Source organism: Choloepus didactylus, chromosome X, assembly GCF_015220235.1.
Source record: "Choloepus didactylus isolate mChoDid1 chromosome X, mChoDid1.pri, whole genome shotgun sequence".
NCBI lineage: Eukaryota > Metazoa > Chordata > Mammalia > Pilosa > Megalonychidae > Choloepus > Choloepus didactylus.
In genome coordinates, this window is record NC_051334.1 from 115,882,239 (window position 1) to 115,907,132 (window position 24,894).

Genomic DNA, 24,894 nt, shown 5'->3' on the forward strand with positions numbered 1-24,894 from the left:
ATAAGCTACATTTTTATACAACTGTCTTCGAGATTCATGGGTTCTGGGTTGTAGTTTGATAGTTTCAGGTATCCACCACCAGCTACCCCAATTCTTTAGAACCTAAAAAGGGTTGTCTAAAGTGTGCATAAGAGTGCCCACCAGAGTGACCTCTCGGCTCCTTTTGGAATCTCTCTGCCACTAAAGCTTATTTCATTTCCTTTCACATCCCCCTTTTGGTCAAGAAGATGTTCTCCGTCCCACGATGCCAGGTCTACATTCCTCCCCGGAAGTCGTATTCCACGTTGCCAGGGAGATTCACTCCCCTGGGTGTCTGATCCCACGTAGTGGGGAGGGCAGTGATTTCACCTTTCAAGTTGGCTTAGCTAGAGAGACAGGGCCACATCTGAGCAACAAAGAGGCATTCGGGAGGAGGCTCTTAGGCACAACCATAGGGAGGCCTAGCCTCTCCTTTGCAGCAACCGTCTTCCCAAGGGTAAAACCTGTGGTAGAGGGCTCAACCCATCAAACCACCAGTCCCCTATGTCTGTGGTCATGTTAGCAACCATGGAGGTGGGGTAGGCGAATACCCCTGCATTCTCCACAGGCTCCTCAAGGGGGCACTACATCTTCTTTTTTTCCTTGTTTTTCTTTTTTTTCTTTTTTTTTTTTTTTTAACTTTCCCTTCTTTTTTAAATCAACTGTATGAAAAAAAAAAAAAGTTAAAAAGAAAACAAACATACAATAAAAGAACATTTCAAAGAGACCATAACAAAGGAGTAAGAAAAAGACAACTAACCTAAGATAACTGCTTAACTTCCTACATGTTCCTATTTTACCCCAAGAAAGTTACCTAATATAGCAACATTTCTGTGAACTTGCTCCTACTGTATCCATCAGAAATTAACAGACCATAGTCATTCCTGGGCATCCCCAGAACGTTAAATAGCTTATCTGTTCTTCTTGGATTATTGTTCCCCCTTCCTTAATTGCTCTCTATTGCTAGTTCCCCTACATTCTACATTATAAACCATTTGTTTTACATTTTTCAAAGTTCACATTAGTGGTAGCATATAATATTTCTCTTTTTGTGCCTGGCTTATTTCGCTCAGCATTATGTCTTCAAGGTTCATCCATGTTGTCATATGTTTCACGAGATCGTTCCTTCTTAGTGCCGCGTAGTATTCCATCGTGTGTATATACCACATTTTATTTATCCACTCATCTGTTGAAGGACATTTGGGTTGTTTCCATCTCTTGGCAATTGTGAATAATGCTGCTATGAACATTGGCGTGCAGATATCTGTTCGTGTCACTGCTTTCCGATCTTCCGGGTATATACTGAGAAGTGCAATCGCTGGATCGAATGGTAACTCTATATCTAGTTTTCTAAGGAACTGCCAGACTGACTTCCAGAGTGGCTGAACCATTATACAGTCCCACCAACAATGAATAAGAGTTCCAATTTCTCCACATCCCCTCCAGCATTTGTAGTTTCCTGTTTGTTTAATGGCAGCCATTCTAACCGGTGTTAGATGGTATCTCATTGTGGTCTTAATTTGCATCTCTCTAATAACTAGTGAAGCTGAACATTTTTTCATGTGTTTCTTGGCCATTTGTATTTCTTCTTCAGAGAACTGTCTTTTCATATCTTTTGCCCATTTTATAATTGGGCCGACTGTACTATTGTCATTGAGTTGTAGGATTTCTTTATATATGCAAGATATCAGTCTTTTGTCAGATACATGGTTTCCAAAAATTTTTTCCCATTGAGTTGGCTGCCTCTTTACCTTTTTGAGAAATTCCTTTGAGGTGCAGAAACTTCTAAGCTTGAGGAGTTCCCATTTATCTATTTTCTCTTTTGTTGCTTGGGCTTTGGGTGTAAAGTCTAGGAAGTGGCCGCCTAATACAAGGTCTTGAAGATGTTTTCCTACATTATCTTCTAGGAGTTTTATGGTACTTTCTTTTATATTGAGATCTTTGGTCCATTTTGAGTTAATTTTTGTGTAGGGGGTGAGGTAGGGGTCCTCTTTCATTCTTTTGGATATGGATATCCAACTCTCCCAGCCCCATTTGTTGAAAACACCATTATGACTCAGTTCAGTGACTTTGGGGGCCTTATCAAAGATCAGTCGGCCATAGATCTGAGGGTCTATCTCCGAATTCTCAATTCGATTCCATTGATCTATATGTCTATCTTTGTGCCAGTACCATGCTGTTTTGGCAACTGTGGCTTTATAATAAGCTTCAAAGTCAGGGAGTGTAAGTCCTCCCACTTCGTTTTTCTTTTTTAGAGTGTCTTTAGCAATTTGAGGCATCTTCCCTTTCCAAATAAATTTGATAACTAGCTTTTCCAAGTCTGCAAAGTAGGTTGTTGGAATTTTGATTGGGATTGCATTGAATCTGTAGATGAGTTTGGGTAGAACTGACATCTTAATGACATTTAGCCTTCCTATCCATGAACATGGAATATTTTTCCATCTTTTAAGGTCCCCTTCTATTTCTTTTAGTAGAGTTATGTAGTTTTCTTTGTATAGGTCTTTTACATCTTTGGTTAAGTTTATTCCTAGGTACTTGATTTTTTTAGTTGCAATTAAAAATGGTTTCTTTTTCTTGAGTGTCTCTTCAGTTTGTTCATTTCTAGCATATAGAAACATTACTGACTTATGTGCATTAACCTTGTATCCCGCTACTTTGCTAAATTTGTTTCTTAGCTCTAGTAGCTGTATCGTCGATTTCTCAGGGTTTTCCAGATATAAGATCATATCATCTGCAAACAATGACAGTTTTACTTCTTCTTTTCCAATTTGGATGCCTTTTATTTCTTTGTCTTGCCGGATTGCCCTGGCTAGCACTTCCAGCACAATGTTGAATAACAGTGGTGACAGCGGGCATCCTTGTCTTGTTCCTGATCTTAGAGGGAAGGCTTTCAGTCTCTCACCATTGAGTACTATGCTGGCTGTGGGTTTTTCATATATGCTCTTTATCATGTTGAGGAAGTTTCCTTCAATTCCTACCTTTTGAAGTGTTTTTATCAAAAAGGGATGTTGGATTTTGTCAAATGCTTTTTCAGCATCTATTGAGATGATCAATTGATTTTTCCCTTTTGACTTGTTAATGTGTTGTAATACACTGATTGATTTTCTTATGTTGAACCATCCTTGCATGCCTGGAATGAACCCCACTTGGTCATGGTGTATGATTTTTTTAATGTGTCTTTGGATTCGATTTGCAAGTATTTTGTTGAGGATTTTTGCATCTATATTCATTAGGGAGACTGGCCGGTAGTTTTCCTTTTTTGTAGCATCTTTGCCTGGTTTTGGTATTAGATTGATGTTAGCTTCATAAAATGAGTTAGGTAGTGTTCCATTTTCTTCAATGTTTTGAAAGAGTTTGAGTAAGATTGGTGTCAGTTCTTTCTGGAAAGTTTGGTAGAATTCCCCTGTGAAGCCATCTGGCCCTGGGCATTTATTTGTGGGAAGATTTTTGATGACTGATTGGATCTCTTTGCTTGTGATGGGTTGGTTGAGGTCTTCTATTTCTTCTCTGGTCAGTCTAGGTTGTTCATATGTTTCCAGGAAATTGTCCATTTCCTCTACATTATCCAGTTTGTTGCCATACAGTTGTTCATAGTATCCTCTTATAATTTTTTTAATTTCTTCAGGATCTGCAGTTATGTCACCTTTTTCATTCATTATTTTGTTTATATGGGTCTTCTCTCTTTTTGATTTTGTCAGTCTAGCTAGGGGCTTGTCAATCTTGTTGATCTTCTCAAAGAACCAACTTTTGGTGATATTTATCCTCTCTATTGTTTTTTTTGTTCTCTATGTCATTTATTTCTGCTTTAATCCTTGTGATTTCTTTTCTTCTACTTGGTTTAGGATTGGTTTGCTGTTCATTTTCTAGCTTCTTCAGTTGATCCATTAGTTCTTTGATTTTGGCTCTTTCTTCCTTTTTAATATATGCGTTTAGTGCTATAAATTTCCCCCTTAGCACTGCTTTTGCTGCATCCCATAGGTTTTGGTATGTTGTGTTCTCATTTTCATTCGTCTCTATATATTTAGCAATTTCTCTTGCTATTTCTTCTTTAACCCACTGATTGTTTAGGAGTGTGTTGTTTAACCTCCAGGTATCTGTGAATTTTCTAAGTCTCTGATGGTTATTGACTTCTAATTGTATTCCATTGTGGTCAGAGAATGTGCTTTGAATAATTTCAATCTTTTTAAATTTATTGAGGCTTGTTTTATGTCCCAGCATATGATCTATTCTGGAGAAAGTTCCATGAGCACTAGAAAAGTATGTGTATCCTGGTGATTTGGGATGTAATGTCCTGTATATGTCTGTTAAATCTAATTCATTTATCAGATTGTTTAGCTTTTCAATTTCCTTATTGGTCTTCTGTCTGGTTGATCTATCTATAGGAGAGAGTGATGTGTTGAAGTCTCCCACAATTATTGTGGAAACATCAATTGCTTCCTTTAGTTTTGCCAGTGTTTCTCTCGTGTATTTTGTGGCACCTTGATTGGGTGCACAGACATTTACGATTGTTATTTCTTCTTGCTGAATTGCCCCTTTTATTAGTATGTAGTGGCCTTCTTTGTCTCTCAAAACATCCCTGCATTTGAAGTCTATTTTATCTGAGATTAATATTGCTACACCTGCTTTCTTTTGGCTGTAGCTTGCATGAAATATTTTTTTCCATCCTTTCACTTTCAGTTTCTTTGTGTCCCTGTGTCTAAGATGAGTCTCTTGTATGCAACATATTGATGGTTCATTTTTTTTGATCCATTCTGCGAATCTATATCTTTTAATTGGGGAGTTTAATCCATTTACATTCAACGTTATAACCGTGAAGGCATTTCTTGAATCAGCCATCTTATCCTTTAGTTTATGTTTGTCATATTTTTCCCCTCTGTCTATTAATATCCTTTATTGTACCCATACCGAATCTCTTTAGTACTGAACCTTTCTCCAAGTCTCTCTGTCCTTTCTTTGTTTCTCTGTCTGTAGGGCTCCCTTTAGTATCTCCAGTAGGGCAGGGCTCTTGTTAGCAAATTCTCTCAGCATTTGTTTGTCTGTGAAAAATTTAATCTCTCCCTCAAATTTGAAGGAGAGCTTTGCTGGATAAAGTATTCTTGGCTGGAAATTTTTCTCACTCAGAATTTTAAATATATCGTGCCACTGCCTTCTTGCCTCCATGGTGGCTGCTGAGTAGTCATTACTTAGTCTTATGCTGTTTCCTTTGTATGTGGTGAATTGCTTTTCTCTTGCTGCTTTCAGAACTTGCTCCTTCTCTTCTGTGTTTGACAGTGTGATCAGTATATGTCTCGCAGTGGGTTTATTTGGATTTATTCTATTTGGGGTTCGCTGAGCATTTATGATTTGTGTATTTATGTTGTTTAGAAGACTTGGGACGTTTTCCCCAACAATTTCTTTGAATACTCTTCCTAGACCTTTACCCTTTTCTTCCCCTTCTGGGACACCAATGAGTCTTATATTTGGACGTTTCATATTATCTATCATATCCCTGAGGTCCATTTCGATTTTTTCAATTTTTTTCCCCATTCTTTCTTTTATGCTTTCATTTTCCATTCTGTCATATTCCAGTTCACTGATTCATTGTTCAACTTCCTCTAGTCTTGTACTATGAGTGTCCAGAATCTTTTTAATTTGGTCAACAGTTTCTTTAATTTCCATAAGATCATCCATTTTTTTATTTAGTCTTGCAATGTCTTCTTTATGCTCTTCTAGGGTCTTCTTGATTTCCTTTGTCTCCTGTACTATGGTCTCACTGTTCATCTTTAGTTCTTTGAGTAGCTGCTCTAGGTGCTGTGTGTCTTCTGATCTTTTGGTTTGGGTGCTTGGGCTTGGGTTATCCATATCGTCTGGTTTTTTCATATGCTTTATAATTTTCTGTTGTTTTTGGCCTCGTGGCATTTGCTGAACTTGATAGGGTTCTTTTACGATTTGTAGACCAATTGAAGTCCTTATCTCTAATTTATCAGATCTACAGCTTCGTGGAGTACACTTTCTCTAACTAACCAGCAGGTGGCGTCCACGAGCCACCTGTTCTCCACAAGCCAGTTCTCCCCTGCTTAGCCTTTTTGGTGAGTGGGGGAGTGAGTCTTGTGGGGTCCAATTGGTGTACCAAGCTTGCGTGTGTAGTTGGTGTTGCCTGCCCTGTATATGGGGCGTGTTTCTGGGCAGTCAGGGAGGGGGGGGTGGCTCTAACAATCAAATCTCCCTGGTGATCCTAGAGTTTTAAGGCTGCTGCAATAGTCTAATCCTTCAGTTCAGTCCTGCCACAGTTTGTCTCTGCCACTGACCCACAAGTCCTTGGTATTGGCGTATGGCTCCTGAGACTTGCAAGTGGGCCCCTCTTCCAGGCCGTGCACCCCCTGGTCCTCTGTTGAGGGATGACTGTGCTATGTCACAGGTGAGTGCCGTCCCCCCAGGGCAGTTCTGGGCTGCTGGTCTGTGTAGGGAGGCTCCCAGTCTGCTGAAATGATGGCTGAATGGGGCTTTGTTAATTCACACTGCTCCACCTTCCCAACTCTGGGACAATCAGCTGAGGTTGCAGGGAAGGCTAATGTCCACACCCAGTTTTGTGGTGTGTGCCTGTTATTTGAAGCACTTCCGTCACACTGGGTTGTCTGGGGCAGCTCTGGGCTATGGGGCTGGCGACGGGCAGGAGTGTTTCCTGTCCACCAGGATGATGGCTGTGAGCGGACACCCCCCTTTTCTTGGGAAGTTGTGGTGTTTAGTGAATTTTCTCAGCCACTGGATTATTGCGTTTTGTCTCAGAGCTCTCCTAGTTCTGCTCTTGACTTGACCTGCCCAAATTGCAGGTCTTTGAAGCTTTCTGTATTGGGCTTCTTAGAGTAATTGTTTTAGAAAAAGAAAAAAGGATTAAAAAAAAAAAAAAAAAGGGCCCTCCTCAGAAATCTAATGGGCTATTGAAATGCTAAGAGACAAAGCAACCAGGGCCATTAAGGAAAGGTCCACAGGGCAGAGAGATCAGCTTTTCTCCGGGATTTGCATATGCGCCTCAGGGCTCTTCCCCTTTCTATGTTCACCAGAACTCCAAAAATCCTCCGCTTTTATTTTGGAGTTTTTCGTGTTGTTTTTTTTCTGTGCCTGTCTCCTCTCTGCTGGGCTGGCTGCTCTCAGATTCTCTGGTGTCTGGTCTCAGTCTATCTATGGTTGGAATTTGGATCAGTAGAATGAGTTTCCGATAAGGGGTGCCACTGCAGTTCTCCCTTCTCCTTCCCGGAGCTGACAGCCCCTCCTCCCACGGGACTGAGCCTGGCAGGGAGGGGCGCGGGTCCCCTGGCCGCAAAAACTTACAGATTTCGCTGATCTCAGCAGTTCCACGTTTTCATGAGTGTTGTATGAAGTATGCCCAAAGTCAGATTGCTCTGTGGTGTCCAGTCCACGCAGTTCCTGGCTTTCTACCTACTTTCCTGGAGGAGTAACTAAAACATACAGCTCACCAGTCTGCCATCTTGCCCCGCCTCCATATCATAACTTTTTGACTTCACTTCAAAAAAATGCAGGACTTCTTAATTTGATCACCATGGGAAGGGAGGATATATGGCAGATGCTATATTTTTCTGCCTGATGGGAAAATTATCTAAAAAAAAATCAAGACTTTTGGGCAAGATGATCCTAATATCTTTGTCCCAGTTACGCCTGAGGGCAGGTTCACCTACAGGCCGTTGTTTCCATTTAATTGAAATCAATACCTGATGAGCCCAGCCCCAGGCTATCCAAACCCAGCAAGCAGTATCAAAAACAGAGCACAAAAGGCACCTATCTTAGGGACCGGTGGGCACCAACCCTACACTTGTGTTGTTTCTGCTGACTTTCTGACTTCCTGGACCCTGAATCCTCACTGCCCACTTGAATCTATTTCACCTATTTTTTTCTCCACTTTAGCAACTGGCCACTCAGTATTTTACCTCTTTATAGATGGCCTATAATGATACTGTGTGCCAATTACTGAGCTAAGTGTTTTAAAGACACCTCATTTAATTATCAGAACAACTCTCTGATGTTGATAGGCCCAAAGGAGTTAGGCACTTGCTGAAGACTTATGGTACCACCTCAGCCCCTCCTGCTCTGCTAAATTCTTATTCTGTCCCTTGTTATATATATATATATATGCTTTATTATATATATGCCTTGCTATATATATATATATGCTTTATTGAGATATCATTCACATACCATAAAATTCATCCAAAAATGTACAAATCATGCTTTTTTTAAAAATTTACAGAGTTGTGAAACCATCACCACATCTAAGTTTAGAAAATTTTCATCACCCCCAAAAGGAAACTCTACATATTAGTAGTCACTCCCCATTCTCCCCCATGAACCTCCCCAGCCCTAGGCAACCATTTAATAATCAGAACAAATCTGAGTCAACCACTAAACTACCTTCTGTCTCTGCAGGTTTTCCTATTCTGGACATTTCATGTAAGTGAAATTATATGAATCATACAATATGTGGTCTTTTATGGCTGGATTCTTTCACTCAGCATAATGTTTCTGAAGTTCATCCATGCTGTGGCATGTATTAGTACTGCATTTCATGTGTGTGTGTGTGTGTATGTGTGTGTATACACATATACATATATATAGCTTTATTGATACATAATTCATATGCCATACAATTCACCCATTTAAAGTATACATACAATTCAACATTTTTTAGATATTCACAGACTTATGAAATTATCACCAAATCAATTTTTAAAAATTTGCATCATCCCCAAAAGAAACCCCATACCTACTGGAAGTCGCTCACCATTTTCCTTCAAGCTCCCTAGCTCTAGGCAACCAACCACTAATCAACTTTCTGTCTCTATAACATTGCTATTCTGAGTATTTTACATAAATGGAATCATACAATATGTAGTCTTTTATAACTCATCTCTTTCACTTAGCATAACATTTTTAAGGTTCATCTATATTGTAGCATGAATCAGTACTTCATTCTTTTTACGGCTGAATAATATTCCATTGTATAGATAAACCACATTTTATTTATTTATTCATCAGCTGATGGACATTTGTATTGTTTCCACATGTTGGCTATTATGAATAATGCTATGAACATTCTTATAAAAATTTGGGTGTGGACACATGTTTTCATTTATCTTGGATATATACCTGAAAGTGGAATTGCTTAACTGAATGTTAATTCTATGTCTAACATTTTGAAGAACTGCCAAACTGTTTTCAAAAGTAGCTACACCATTTTACAATCCCACCAGTAAAGTATGAGGGTTTCAATTTCTCCACATGCTCTCCAACATCTGTTATTGTCTGCCTTATTTATTTTGACCATCCTAATAGGTGTGAAGTGGTATCTCCTCATGGTTTTTATTTACATCTTCCTGATGGCTAATGGTCTTGGCCATCTTTTCATATACTTATTGACCTTGTGTATATCTTCTTTGAAGAAATGTCTATTCAGATTCTTTGCTCATTTTTAATTCGGTTCTTTATATATTCTAAATAAAAGTCCTTTATCAGATATATGATTGCAAGTATTTTCTCCCATTCTGTGGATCATCTTTTCACTTTCTTGATGGTGTCCTCTGAAGCACAAAAGTTTTTTATTTTGATGAAATCCAACTTATCTATTTTTTATTTTGTTGCTCATTTCAGTTGTCATATCTAAGAATCCATTGCCATATCTGAGGTCATCTAGAGTATTTTCTTCCAGAAATGATTTCTTCCAGAACTTTTATAGTGTTAGCCCTTTCACATAGGACAATGATCCATTTTGAGTTTATTTTCATGTATGGCATGAAGTAGGTATCCAGCTTCATTTAAAGTATACCAATAACACTGTCTTGATTACTATAGCTTTGTAGTAAATTTTCAAAATGGGAAGTGTAAATCCTCCAAGTCTTTTTTAAGGTCATTTTGGGTGTTTTGGATCCCTTACCATTCCATATGAATTTTGGATTCACTTCCCAATTTCTGGGGGGAAAAGGCAGCTGAGATTTTGCTAGGAATTTTATTGAATCTATAGATCAGTTTGGGGAGTGTTGCCACTTAAGAATATTAAGTCTTCTGATCTGTGAACATGGGATATTTTTCCATTTATTGAGATCTTCTTTAATTTCTTTCATCAATATTGTCTTAGTTTGCCATGGCTGCAATAACAAAATACCACAGACCAGTTGGCTTAAACAACAGGAATTTATTGTCTCGCAGTTTTGGAGACTAAAGTCCAAATCCAAGATGTCAGTAGGGTTATGCTTTCTCTGAAGTATGTAGCATTTTACTGGTGGCTTACAGGGCAATCCCTAACTCAATCTCTGCCTCTGTCACATGGCCATATTTCTCCCAATTGGTCTCCTCCTGACTGTCCAAATTACCTCTCTTCATAAGGATTCCAGTCATATTGGATTGAATTTGGTCTCATCTTAACTAATAACATCTTCAAAGATCCTATTTAAATAGGGGTTCACATTCACAGAACTGGGGCTTAGGACATGAACATATCTTTGTGGGGGGCATGATTCACTCCATAACAAATGTTTTGCAGTTTTCCATTTTGCATTTCTTTTGTTAAATTTATTCTCAAGTACTTTATTATTTTTCATATAACTATAAATGGGATTTTTGTTTTAATGTAATTTCTGAATATTCATTGCTAGTTGTATTATTTTACTAGCATTGTCATAACAGAGTACCACCAATTGGGTCAGACTAAAACAACAGAAATATTCTCTCTCACAGTTCTGGAGGCTAGAAGTCTGAAATCAAGGCATCAACAGGGTCATTCTCAAGGCTCTAGGGAAGAATCCTTCTTTCTCTCTTCCCAGCTTCTGGTGGCTCCTGCCAATCCTTGGCCTTGCTTGGCTTGTAGCTGCATGACTCCAATCTCCGCCTCCTTCCTCACAGGGCCTTCTTCTCTGTGTATCTGTATCTCTGTCCAAACTCTGCCTTAGCCTTCACTTCCTACTTGTGCAGGGCCTCAAGACCAGCTAGAGGTGAGAAACTTGTTTCCTTTCAAGTCTTTCCTGGGCATATGCACAGCCCTGCATATGTGCACAGCCTTCTAGATCCTGAGGAATATGTCAGAGCACTTCAGTGCCCCCTGTGGACATCTCATTTCCTGGATCTTCATTTTAAGTTTGGGACTAGGCTCTTGTTTGCCTCAACTGGTTCCACAACTTCAGGCAGTTGAGATGTTATAACCATTGCCACTGATGGATTTGAAAAACGCCCTGCAATTAGGGCTTTTCCAGAGAGTTGCCTGACAGATCAAATAGTGACAATGCTCTGGGTATGGAACTTTTTGAGGAACTCCTAAACCAGTCTAATGCTTCCAGTGGCTTCAAGGCTCTTCATTACTACCATGGTTATAAAAGTGTTTGTTTTCAAGGCTACCATGGAGCTAGGGAGAGGGAGACAAGAGTAGGTCAAGTTGCAACACCCTGCTGTTTTTACTGAAGGTCAGCCATTTTTCTTAAATAAGTATTCATTAGATTGTTTCAACATTTGGTTAATTATCAGAGTTCCACCAAAGTTGATTTTGACTTTCCAGTGTTTTCTTTGCTTTTATGCAGGGGCAGATTTATGGAGGTTCTCATTCCACCATGCTGGAAGTTCTGTCTCTCTGCTCCTCTTGACTAGTCTTATAATGTTGACACCCACACCCAGTAATGATGGAGAGCAAAGAAGAAATCTGATATTTATTTGCATTGAATGAAACTACTGTAATTTCTATGTCACAGATTAATCCTGTCTCACCAGGCTATTACTATAGAGTCCAATAATGAGCTTAATTATATCCCCAAGACATATCCAAATCCATCTGGCCAATGAAATTCTAATCTTTGAAGTAACAATTTATATTTCCTCCACCACTACTGATTATTGACTTCAGAATTTGAGGTTTTACACTTTCAAGTTATCTCCAAATGCTATAAGCCCAGTAATCTTCATATTTCCCTTTTTGAATAGGAAAACTTTTTTGAAGTCCCTAATTTTCAAATAAGGTGACATGATACAGGAATGCAAATTAATTATATTTATATTTATTTTTTTCTTCTGAGCAATGGAATTGTTCCTCCATCAACAACTCAAATTGTGTGTTTGCATCTGACACTGTGTGGGTGTGTTTGGGAATGCTAACACCCAAGTTAGGGAATATCACCACTTAAAATTCTCTGGCTACAGTTTGTGCTTTAAAATTAGGTCTCTGCTTAAAATCCCAGCCCTTTACTTACTCTTTTTAGTTGTAAGGTAGCTTCTAATTAGTGAAGTGTTGACCTACTGCTGTTCATTGGGAGACTCCAGGTCCTTCCTTAACAGCAGTTAAACTCAAGCAGGGTGCCTTTTTCAGGGTAAAAGCCCAAAGTGACCTAGGAGGATATGTACAAATGTGAACCTTGGAGGAACACAAGGTACTGAATGTTGAAAAGACCCTACCAATTTTTTTCCTACTGCATTCTTTCCTTTTGTTTGCAGTTGTCAAATTGCCAAATCAGGTCAGATGATGAGCCAACTGAAACTCAAGATGGAGATGAAGGTTCCCAGTTTTTTACACAAGAGCTGTCTATCCTAGTCTACGGACAAGAATAAAAGCATTTTTGAAATTGAGTTCTGAAGATATACATATTTTTAAAACATCAAATAAATGGAGAGCCATACTACATTCCTGAACAGTAAGACCAACTATTATAGAGATATCAAAACCCTCCCCCTCTTTAAACTATACATATACCATGATTCCAATCAGACTAACACTTGAATTTTATTTTGGGAAGTGGACAAAATATATCTAAATGTCATATGGAATAATAAACAGGAAAGGATAGCTAATACTGAAAAATAAGATTACTGAGGAAGAACATGCACAGGCAAATATTAAGCATATTATAAAACTACAATAATTGTAAAAGGCACTGGTGCCAGAACAGACAGCTGAAAGCAAAACAGTAACAAATCCAAAAAGAGTTATACTTTACATTAGTATTCAATATATACATGTCATTTTGTTATGGGAGGGGAAAGAATAAACAATTCAATACATAATACTGGACTAACTGATAAGCTATTTATATACATGTCATTTTGTTATGGGAGTGGAAAGAATAAACAATTCAATACATAATACTGGACTAACTGATAAGCTATTTGGAAAAATATTTAGACCCCTTTCTCACAATATATATCAGCTAAATTCCAGATAGAGTAGAAAGTTAAATATTTTTCAGTAAAAAGTAAAAAACAGAAGAAATAATCATGGATGAATATCTGATCTTAGAGAGGGTAAAGCCTTGCTAAGAATTAAAGTAAAAAGGAAACCACAGACTTCCGGGAAGATGGTGGAATAGATGAGGTGGAACAAACTTCACCTCCAAGAAAGAAACTAGAGAAGGGCTGGAGAATGCCCAGGACAGCAGTTTCAGGGTGCGAGTGGCCAGAATGTGACTTATACAATATGTGGTGGATACCTGGACAAAAAAGCAGAGAAACTGGGTCTCAAAGGATGTGGTGAGTTTATTCAGCTGGGACTGCCACCAGAGGCCAGTACTGGTGAGATGGTCACCAAGCAGGGGAGTGAGCAGCTCTCCACTCCTGTGCACCAATTTCAGCACTTAGCTGGGGAGATAATCCTCCTCAGCCACATGGCCGGTAGCTCCCATGAGGGAACCTGGGAGGCAGTGGACCAGTGTTGACTGCATCTACTCTCTCTCCACAGAAGTCTGTGATGTGTGCAGGCAAGAGGCAGGGATATGTGACGGCACCACATGGAAGCACCAGGAGCCCTTCCCACACCCCAGAAGCTCACGGGTGAATGGAAGGCAGGAATTGGGACACATTGAGCTGGAGGGTGAGACACGCAGCACCACAGCCCAAGAGGGATCCACATGGAGGCGTGGGAATCACCAGATACATGGTACCCTTAAGCAGACTCCCTAAGTAACTGCACAGGGCTGACCCCCACCCCCAGGGCTGGCAGTCCCATTGCACTCCAGAACTGGTGTGCTGATTGGATTTCCACCCAGTTTGGACCCTGCCCAGCACACAGGCAAAGTTGGGGTAAAGCTGGCTTGAGGATGAGCTGGCTTGAAGATCAAGAGTGCCATCTGCTGGAAAGACAGGGAAAGTGCATTCAAACTCTGCCAAAATACACAAATGTACATAAATGTTCAAGTAATCCTGCATTTCCCAAAATAACATTATCAAGATAAGCAAATGCCCCAAAGCCAACAGAAAATCATAAAGCGCATCAAGAAATAAGAAGATATGGACAAACCAAATGACCAAATTAAAAAGACAAAGGAGACAAAGAATGTGGAGCAATTAAACAAAGAAGTACACACAAATCTCCAAAATAACTTCAGTGGGTTGACTAAAGACATAAAGGACATCAGGAAGACTCTAGAAGAGCATGAAGAAGAATTTGAAAGAGTAAATATAAAAGTAACAGATCTTATGGAAATAAAAGACAATGTTGATCAAATTAAAAATATACCAGAGAAACACAATGGCAGATTTGAAGAGGCAGAATAAAGAATAAGTGACCTAAAGGACATCACAATTTAATTTGAATGCAAAAGAGAACAAATGGTGAAAAAATAGAAAAATTTGAAATGGACCTCAGGGAAATGATGGACAACATGAAGCGCACAAATATAAGAATCATTAGTGTCCCAGAAGGGGAAAAGGGCTAGGATAGTATATGAAGACATAATTGGGGAAAACTTCCCAACCCTTAGAAATGACATAAATATGCAAATCAAATATGCCCAATGAACTCCAAAGAGAATAAATCCTAATAAACCCACTCTGAGACATATACTAATCAGTTGTCAAATGCTGAAGAAAAGGAGAAACACCTGAAAGCAGCAAGAGAGAAGCAATTCATCACATACAAGGGAAACCACATAAGACTAAGTACTGACTATTTAGTGAGCCCCATGGAGGCAAGAAGGCAGTGGTATGACATATTTAAGATTCTGGAAGAGAAAAATTGCCAGCCAAGAATTCTTTGTCCAGCAAAGCTCTCCTTTAAATTTTAGGGAGAGCTTAAAATCTTCACAAACAACTGCTGAGGGAATTTGTTAACAAGAGATCTAACCTGCAAGAAATATTAAAGGGAGTTCTACCAGCTGAGAAAAAAAGAAAGCAGAGAGAGGTCTGGAGAAGTGCATAGAACCGAAGAGTAATAGCAAAGGTAACTTAAAGGAAAAAAAGAGAGAGGAGAGTAAAATAGATCTGAGAAATAAAAATCAAAAGATAAGATGGTTGGTTGAAGAGCTGCCTTCACAGTAATAACATTGAATGTGAATGGATTAAACTCCCCAATTAAAAGATACAGATTGGCAAAATGGAATAAAAAGTATAATTCATTGATATGCTATTTACAAGAGACTCATCTTAGACCCAGATACACAAAGAGATTGAAAGTGAAAGGATGGAAAAAATATTCCATGCAAACTGCAGCCAAAAAAAAAAACACCAGGGGTAGCAATACTAATATTGAAAAAAAAGTAGACTTTAAATGCACAGATGTCATAAGAGACAATGAAGGACAGTATATATTAAGAAGAAAAAACAATCATAAATGCTTTTGCACCCAACCAAGGTCCTCCAAAGTACATGAGACAAACATTGGTAAAATGGAAGGGAGCAATAGACATTTCTACATTAATAGTGGGAGACTTCAATGCACTAATCTCTTCTATAGATAGAACAACCAGACAGAGGACCAATAAGGAAATTGAGAACCTAAACAATGTGATGAATGAATTAGATGTAACAGACATATACAGAAGGTTATATCCCAAATTACCAGGATATACAATCTTCTCTAGCACTCATGGAACATTCTCCAGCACTCATCACCACATTCTCATATGGTGGCACACACCAAAAAAAGCCTCAATAAATTTAAAAAGATTAAAATTATTCAAAGCACATTCTCTGAATATAATAGAATGCAACTAGAAATCAATACACCAAAGAACCAGAACATTCACAAATATGTGGAGGTTAAACAACACATTCTTAAAAAATAAGTGGGTCAAAGAAGAAATTGCAAGAGAAATTGGTATATATTGAGAGACAAAAATGAGAACACAACATATCAAAACCTATGGGATGCAGCAAAGGTGGTGCTGAGGGGGAAATTTATAGCTCTAAATGCATACATTAAAAAGGAAGAAACAGCTCAACTCAAAGACCTAATGAACAACTGAAGAAGGTAGAGAATGATCAGCAAACTAACCCTAAAGCAAGTAGGAGAAAAGAAATAACAAGGACTAAAGCAGAAATAAATGAAATGGAGAACAAAAAACAACAGAGAAAATAGTAAATCAAAAGTTGGTTCTTTGAGAAGATCAATAAGATTGACAAACCCTTAGCAAGACTGACAAAGTAAAAAAGAGAAAATAGCCAAATAATCAAAATCAGAAATGAGAAGGGGGACATTACCTTGAATCCCAAAGAAACTTTAAAAACCATAAGAGAATACTATAAACAACTGTACACCAACAAACTAGACAATTTAGAGGAACTGGATAATTTCCTGGAAACACATGAACAGCCTAGACTGACCCGAGAAGAAACAGAAGACTTCAACAAACCAATCACAAGTAAAAACATACAATCAGTCATCAAAAAGCCTCCTACAAATAAAAGTACAGGGCCAGATGGCTTCACAGGGGAATTTTACCAAACTTTCCAAAAAGAACTGACACCATTCCTGCTCAAACTCTTTCAAAAAACTTAAGAAAAAGGAACACTACCTAACTCATTTTATGAAGCTAACATTACTCTAATACCATAACCAGATAAAGATGCTACAAGAAAGGAAAACTACAGGCCAATCTCCCGAATGAAATAGATACAAAAGTTCTCAACAAAATACTTGCAATTCGAATCCAAAGGCACATTAAAATAATCATACACCATGACCAAAGTGGATTTCATTCCAGGCATGCAAGGGTGGTTCAACATAAAAAAATCAATGTAGCTCAACACATTAACAAATCAGAAGGGAAAAATCAAACGATCATCTCAATAGATGCAGAAAAAGCATTCAACAAAATTCAGCATCCTTTTTGGATAAAATCACTTCAAAAGGTAGGAATTGAAGGAGCCTTCCTCAATATGATAAACAGCATGTAAGAAAAACCCACAGCCAGCATAGTACTCAACAGTGAGAGACTGAAAGCCTTCCCCCTAAGATCATGAATGAGACAAGAATGCCCGCTGTCACCACTATTATTCAACATTGTGCTAGAAGTTCCAGCCAGAGCAATCCAACAAGACAAAGAAATAAAAGGCATCCAAATTGAAGAGGAAGACATAAAACTGTCATTATTTGCAAATGATATGATTGTATATTTGGAGAATCCTGAGAAGTCAATGACAAAGCTACTTGAATCAATAAACAAATTCAGCAAAGTGGCGGGATGCAAGATTAATGCCCAAAAGTCGGTAATGTTCCTATACACTAGAAATGACCTAACTGAAGAGACACTCAAGGAAAAAATTCCATTCACAATAGCAACTAAAAAAATCAAATACCTAGGAATAAACTTAACTAAAGATGTAAAGACCTCTACACATAAAATTACAAAACGTTACCAAGAGAAATCACAGAGGTCCTATATAGGAGGAAAGATATTCCGTGTTCATAGATAGGAAGGCTAAATGTCATTAAGATGTCAATTTTACCCAAATCGATCTACAGTTTCAATGCAATTCCAATCAAAATTCCAACAACCTACTCCGCAGACATGGAAAAGCTGGTTATCAAAATATATTTTGAAGGGAACAGGGCCTCAAATTGCCAAAAACATGATTAAAAAAGAAGAATGAAGTGGGAGGACTTAAACTGCCTGACTAAAGCCTACTATAAAGCCAAAGATAAATAGATAAATGGGAACTCCTCAAAATCAAAAGCTTCTGTATCTCAAAGGACTTTGTCAAAAAGGTGAAGCATGGTACTGTCACAAAGATAGACATATTGATCAATGGAGTTAAATCGAGAGTTTGCAAATAGACCCCCAGATCTATGGTCAACTGATTTTTGATAAGGCCCCCAAATCCACTGAACTGGGACAGAATAGTCTCTTCAACAAATGGGCCTGGAGAACTAGATATCCATATCCAAAAGAATGAAATAGGACCCCTACCTCACATCCTATACAAAAATTAACTCAAAGTGGATCAAAGACCTCAATATAAGAGACAGTACCATAAAAATCCTAGAAGATAATGTAGGGAAACGTCTTCAAGACCTATTATTGGGAGGTAGCTTCTTAGACCTTACACCCAAAGCAGAAGCAACAAAAGAAAAAATAGATAAATGGGAACGCCTCAAAAATCAAAAGCTTCTGTATATCAAAGGATTTTGTCAAAAGGTGAAGAAGCAGCCAACTCAATGGGAGAAAATATTTAGAAAACATATATCTGATAAGAGACTGATATCCAGCAAATATAAAGAAATCCTACAATGCAATGACAATAGTACAAACAGCCCAATTATAAAATGGGCAAAAGATATGAAAAGACATTTTTCTGAAGAGGAAATACAAATGGCTAAACAACACATGAAAAAAGGTTCATCTTCACTCTCTAATAGATAGAAGTTCCAGCCAGAGCAATCCAACAAGACAAAGAAATAAAAGGCATATTTGGAGAATATACCACAATGAGATATCATCTTACACCAATAAGAATGGCTGCCATTAAACAAACAGGAAACTACAAATGCTGGAGAGGATGAGGAGAAATTGGAACTCTTATTCATTGCTGGTGGGAACGTGTAATGATACAACCACTGTGGAAGGCTGTTTGGCGGTTCCTCAGAAAACTAGTTATCGAGTTACCCTACTATCCAGCAATTTCACTTCTTGCTATATACCCAGAAGATCCTAAAGCAGTGACACAAACAGACATCTGCACACCAATGTTCATAGTGGCATTGTTCACAATTGCCAAGAGGTAGAAACAACCCAAGTGTCCTTCAACAGATGAGTAGATAAACAAAATGTGGTATATTCACATGATGGAATACTGTGCAGCAGTAAGAAGGAACAAGGTCCTGAAACATATGATAACATGGATGAAACTTGAAGACATAATGCTGAATGAAATAAGTCAGACACAAAAGGAGAGATATTGTATGTTACCACTTCTATGAACTATCTGAATAATGTAAAATCAGTGTCTTATAATATAGAATATAGGGAAACTAGAAATAGTCAGAAGCTAGTGAAAGGGGAATGATTATGTAATATGTGCAGACATGATAATAAGTGTGAATTTAAAGGTATGGGAATGGACAGTGTTGATGATACTTCGTTAATGGGATTATAAGTATCAGTGCTGCACTGAAGGTGAACATGATTGAAAGGGGTTGTTTAAAGGTATGTATCCCATGATCTACTTCTAAGGTATATCACTGATACAAAGAGTTAACAACAGAATTGTATATGGTATAAACTACGTATTGCATATTATAGACTATATTTAATAGGAATACCTTACCAGTACCACACTAATACTAGGGATAAATAACTAGGGGCTGATAAGAGCTTTGGAGTGTTTTGCATTATAATAATTGTTTAAAATTGAGAGTGATGATGATTGTACAACTAAGTGAAGATAATGTGAGACATCGATTGTTTATCTTGGACAGAATATATGTTATGTGACATTAGGAACACCCTACTTAATAAGTCAAGCCCTCGATCTTTGGGCTTGCTCTAGTGAAACTTATTGCTGTAAAGGGAAGGCTAAGCCTACCTATAATTATTCCTAGGAGTCACCTCCAGAGAACCTATTTTCTTGCTCAGATGTGGCCTTTCTCTTTCTAAGACCAACTCTGCAAATAAATTCATTACCCTCCCCACTTCGTGGGACATGACTCCCATGGGAGTGAATCTCCCTGGTGATGTGGGCCACAATGCCCAGGAGTGTGCCTGGCCCTGGCATCAAGGAATTGAGAATGCCTATTTGACCAAAAGGAGGAAAAGAAAGGTAACAAAATAAGGTTTCAGTGGCTAAGAGATTTCAAACCGATTCAAGAGTCTATCCTGGAGGTTACTCTTATGCAAGCTCCAGCTAGATATTCCAAATGCCCAAGTATGCTAAGCCCTAACCAACAGTAGTACCGAAAATACTAAAGAACACCTAGGTCCCTATCTGAGACTCTATAAAAGTTTCACTCACTAAGTTTTCTTTTCAGAAACTTAAATCCTCTAGAGTGCTCCAATGCCAGATAAGTCCCAAAACCCAGAGGCAACAGCCTCTTCAAAAACATCAACCAGATGCATCCCACGTCCCTATAATGTTGACACCCATTTTCAATATGAACTGCCCAGATATCCTCGAAGATTGAGACAGTGATCAAACAAGAGAGGGGGGTAGCAACTGACAAGATAGGATTTAACAAAGGATTACGAATACAGAATCTTTATATAAATAATTTTTTTAAGTTTCTATAGTACTAGAATAGCTAGAAGGAAATAACTGACATGGTGGAACTGTAATATAGAACATGCTTCAAAATTTGCTCTATAGCTACTTGTTAAATTATACTTTGAAATTTATCACATTTCTGTATATATGCTATATTTCACAATAAGGAAATAACTGAAATTGTGGAACTGTAACCCATAACATTCTTTGAAATTTGCTCTATAACTACTTGTTAAATTGTACTTTGAAAGTTATCATCTTTCTATATACATGTTATACTTAACAATAAGGAAATAACTGAAATGGTAGAACTGTAACACATAATATTCTTTGAAATTTTCTAACTACTTGTTAAATCATACTTTGAAAGTTATCACTTTTCTGTATATATATTTCACAATAAATAATATAAAAATCATAATGAAAATTATAGATCCGACCATATCAAAATGTTCATTAAAATACCATGAATAAAAAATAAAGGAAAATAACTGGGAAAGTATAAGAGACAGACAAACAGTAAAATAGCTTCGCTATATAAACATTTCTAAAATACAAAAATAAAAAGAACACACCAGAGAACCTAAGATGGCGGCTAGGTGAGACAGGGCAAAAAAACACCTCCGTGAAAAATACTAGATAAAAACCAGAAAGTGACCCAGAACACCAGTTTCAGCGGTGCACCAGCTGGACAAGGTCTGCTAAACCCACAGGGAGGGTGCACTTGGTGAAACCGGGAGTCTGCATTCTGAAACAAATGAGTAAGCCGGCTGAAAGTCCCGCGGCTGCGCTGTGGTGTGGGGAAACCGGGAGTTGGCATTTGGAGACGAACTAGTTCTTTAAAAAAAAAAAAAACCAGGAGCAGCTGCAGTTACGACGGTGAGAACCGCACAGTGAAGCACAGCAGGAGCGGGCTGTGCCAACCTCTCGGTGTCTGGAGTGGAGGATAGACCGCTGCTGATTCCCTCAGGGCCAGGGGGGCAGAGGGGAGAGCCAAAAGGACAAAGAAACCCCGCTTCTTGCAGCTGGCTCCCTGGAGGGCTGGAGATATTCCTGCCTGGGGCCGTACCCACAGCCCAGAGCTGCGCCAGGAAACCCAGTGTGACGGGGAGTGTATGCCACGGCAGCGCGCACACGCCACAATATCGGCCGTGGACAGTGGCCTTGGGTGCACACACAGCTAGTTGTCCCGGAGCTGGGAAGGCAGAGCTGTGAGAAAAGGGGGGGGGTCGAGATGCCCCATTCAGCCATCTTTGCCCGGCGGCCTGGGGCTTCCCTTGAGGGATGGCGCGCACTTGTGACGTAGCACAGTCATCCCTCAGCAGAGGTCCTGGAAGATCACAGCTGAGAAGGGGGGCCTGCTCGGAAAACCCAGGGACGCTACATCAATGCTGGCGACTTGTGTGTCAGCGGCAGAGAAAATCTGGGGCAAAACTGAAATGAAGGCTTAGACTCTTGCAACAGCCTTAAATCTCTGGGAACACCTGGGAGGTTTGATTATTAAAGCTGCCCTGCCTCCCTAACCACCCAGACACATGCCCCACATTCAGGGCGGACAGCACCAACAACACACCCAAACTGAGTTCACCAATTGAACCCCACAAGAATCATTTCCCCACATACCACAAAGACAAAGTTGAGGAGAACTGACTTGAGGGGAATAGGTGACTCACAAACACCATCTGCTGGTTAGTTAGAGAAAGTGTACACCACCAAGTTGTAGTTCTGAAAAATTAGACTGGTATTTTTTACTACTTGAAAGAACCCTATCAAGCAAAGCAAATGCCAAGAGGCCAAAAACAACAGAAAATCTTAAAGCATATGATAAAACCAGACAATATGGAGAACCCAATCCCAAATACCCAAATCAAAATATCAGAAGAGACACAGTACTTGGCACAATTAATCAAAGGACTACAATCAAAGAACGAGAGGATGGCACAGGATATAAAGGACATGAAGAAGAACATGGCACAGGATATAAAGGACATAAAGAAGACCCTAGAAGAGTATAAAGAAGAAATTGCAAGAGTAAATAAAAAAATAGAAGATCTTATGGAAATAAAAGAAATTGTTGGCCAAATTAAAAAGACTCTGGATACTCATAATACAAGATTAGAGGAAGTTGAACAGCGACTCAGTGTCCTAGAGGTCCACAGAACAGAAAATGAAAGAACAAAAGAAAGAATGGAGAAAAAAATCAAAAAAATCGAAAAGGATCTCAGGGATATGATAGATAAAATAAAACGTTCAAATTTAAGACTCACTGGTATCCTAGAAGGGGAAGAGAAGGGTAAAGGTCTAGAAAGAGTATTCAAAGAAATTGTTGGGGAAAACTTCCCAAACCTTCTACACAATATAAATACACAAAGCATAAATGCCCAGCGAACTCCAAACAGAATAAATCCAAATAAACCCACTCCAAGACATATTCTGATCAGACTGTCAAATACTGAAGAGAAGGAGCAAGTTCTGAAAGCAGCAAGAGAAAAGCAATTCACCACATACAAAGAAAACAACATAAGACTAAGTAGTGACTACTCAGAGGCCACCATGGAGGCAAGAAAGCAGTGGCATGACATATTTAAAATTCTGAGAGAGAAAAATTTCCAACCAAGAATACTTTATCCAGCAAAACTCTCCTTCAAATTTGAGGGAGAGCTTACATTTTTCACAGACAAACAAATGCTGAGAGATTTTGCCAATAAAAGACCTGCCCTACTTCAGATACTAAAGGGAGCCCTACCAACAGAGAAACAAAGAAAGGAGAGAGAGATATAGAGAATTTTAACAGACATATATAGAAACTTACATCCCAAATCACCAGGACACACATTTTTCTCTAGTGATCACGGATCTTTCTCCAGGATTGACCATATGCTGGGACATAAGACAAGCCTCAATAAATTAAAAAAAAAAAATTGAATATATTCAAAGCACATTCTCTGACCACAATGGAATACAAATAGAAGTCAATAATTTTTGATTTGTAACTCCACTATTTAATTCCTACATGATATAAAATACACAAACTCTAATGACGAATCAGTGGTTTTGGACTCAATGTAAAATATGTAATTTTTGACAAGAACTATATAAAGGTGGGGGAATGGAGGAGTATAGGAACATAGTTTACGTGTCTTATTGAAGTTAAGTTGGTATCAAAGAAAACCAAGATTGTTATGGATTTAAGAGGCTAATTTTAAGCCCCACAGTAAACACAAAGAAATTATCAGAGAATATGACCATAGAGATGAAAAGTAGAGTATGGGTTACGAGAAGTGGGGGAAGGGGCAATGGGGAGTTAAGAAATGAGGGTAGGGTTGCTGTTTGAGGTGAAGGGAAATTTCTAGTAATGGAAGGTGGGAAGGTGATAGCATTACATTCTAAATGTGACTAATCCCACTAATGGAATGCTAGGGAGGGGGTGGAATGGGAAGATTTAGGCTGTATATATGTTTCCACAATTGAAAAAAAAAGACAGTCCAAACAGATGACAATTGAATGCCAAGGATGATCCTGGATGGGATCTGAGGATGGAGGAGAGGAGGCTCAAAGGGACACAGTTAAGACATAAGAAAAAAAAAAGGAACTATAGAATGTAATCTTTGTATCAATGTTGAATTTCTTGAACTTCTTAGCTGCACTTAATGGGATTGCATAAAAGAATGTTCTTGTTCATGGGAATTGTATATGTGAATTATCGTGTTTGTTCAAGGATGTGTGCAGCTTGCTCTCATATGTACAGAAGACAGAGCAATAGATGATGGATGATAGATAGGGAGGGAGGGAAAGAGAAATGGCGGTGTGACAGCATGTTAAAGTTGGTGGATCGGAGTATCGGGGGAGGGGGGTCAGGGTACGCTGGAGTTCTGTGTATGGGGTTTGTATTGTTTTTGCAACTGTTCCTATAACTTTGAATTTATTTCAAAATAAAATTTTAAAAAAAGTGTAATGAAAATAAAACACACCCATAAAAAAAAAGATCACACCATTAAAAAATTGAGAAAGAATACTCACAGGAAATTATTAAAAGATATTAATGACTAATAGAAATAAGAAAAGATGGTTAAGTTCAATAGAGGTCAAATAATTTAGAACCAATGAAATACAAGATTCACCCATAACATTTTCAAAGATGGGGAGAAACAATCACCCTTTTATCATTTTTAACAAGTGGGAATAAAAATGAATAAGATTTTCGGAGGACAATTTGGTATAATATATTAAAATCCTTAAAATATGAACTCCCTTTGTTTTGGCAATAGCATTCTAAGAATTCATCCAACAGAAATAATCAGTAAGGTATACAAATATTTATGTAAGGGCATGATTATCACAGCATTATGTATAATAGTGAAAAACCTGAAGTCTAATAGTAACGGTAGGGTAAATAGAGTGTGAACATAAGTTTAATGAAATACTATACAGCTCTTATAAACT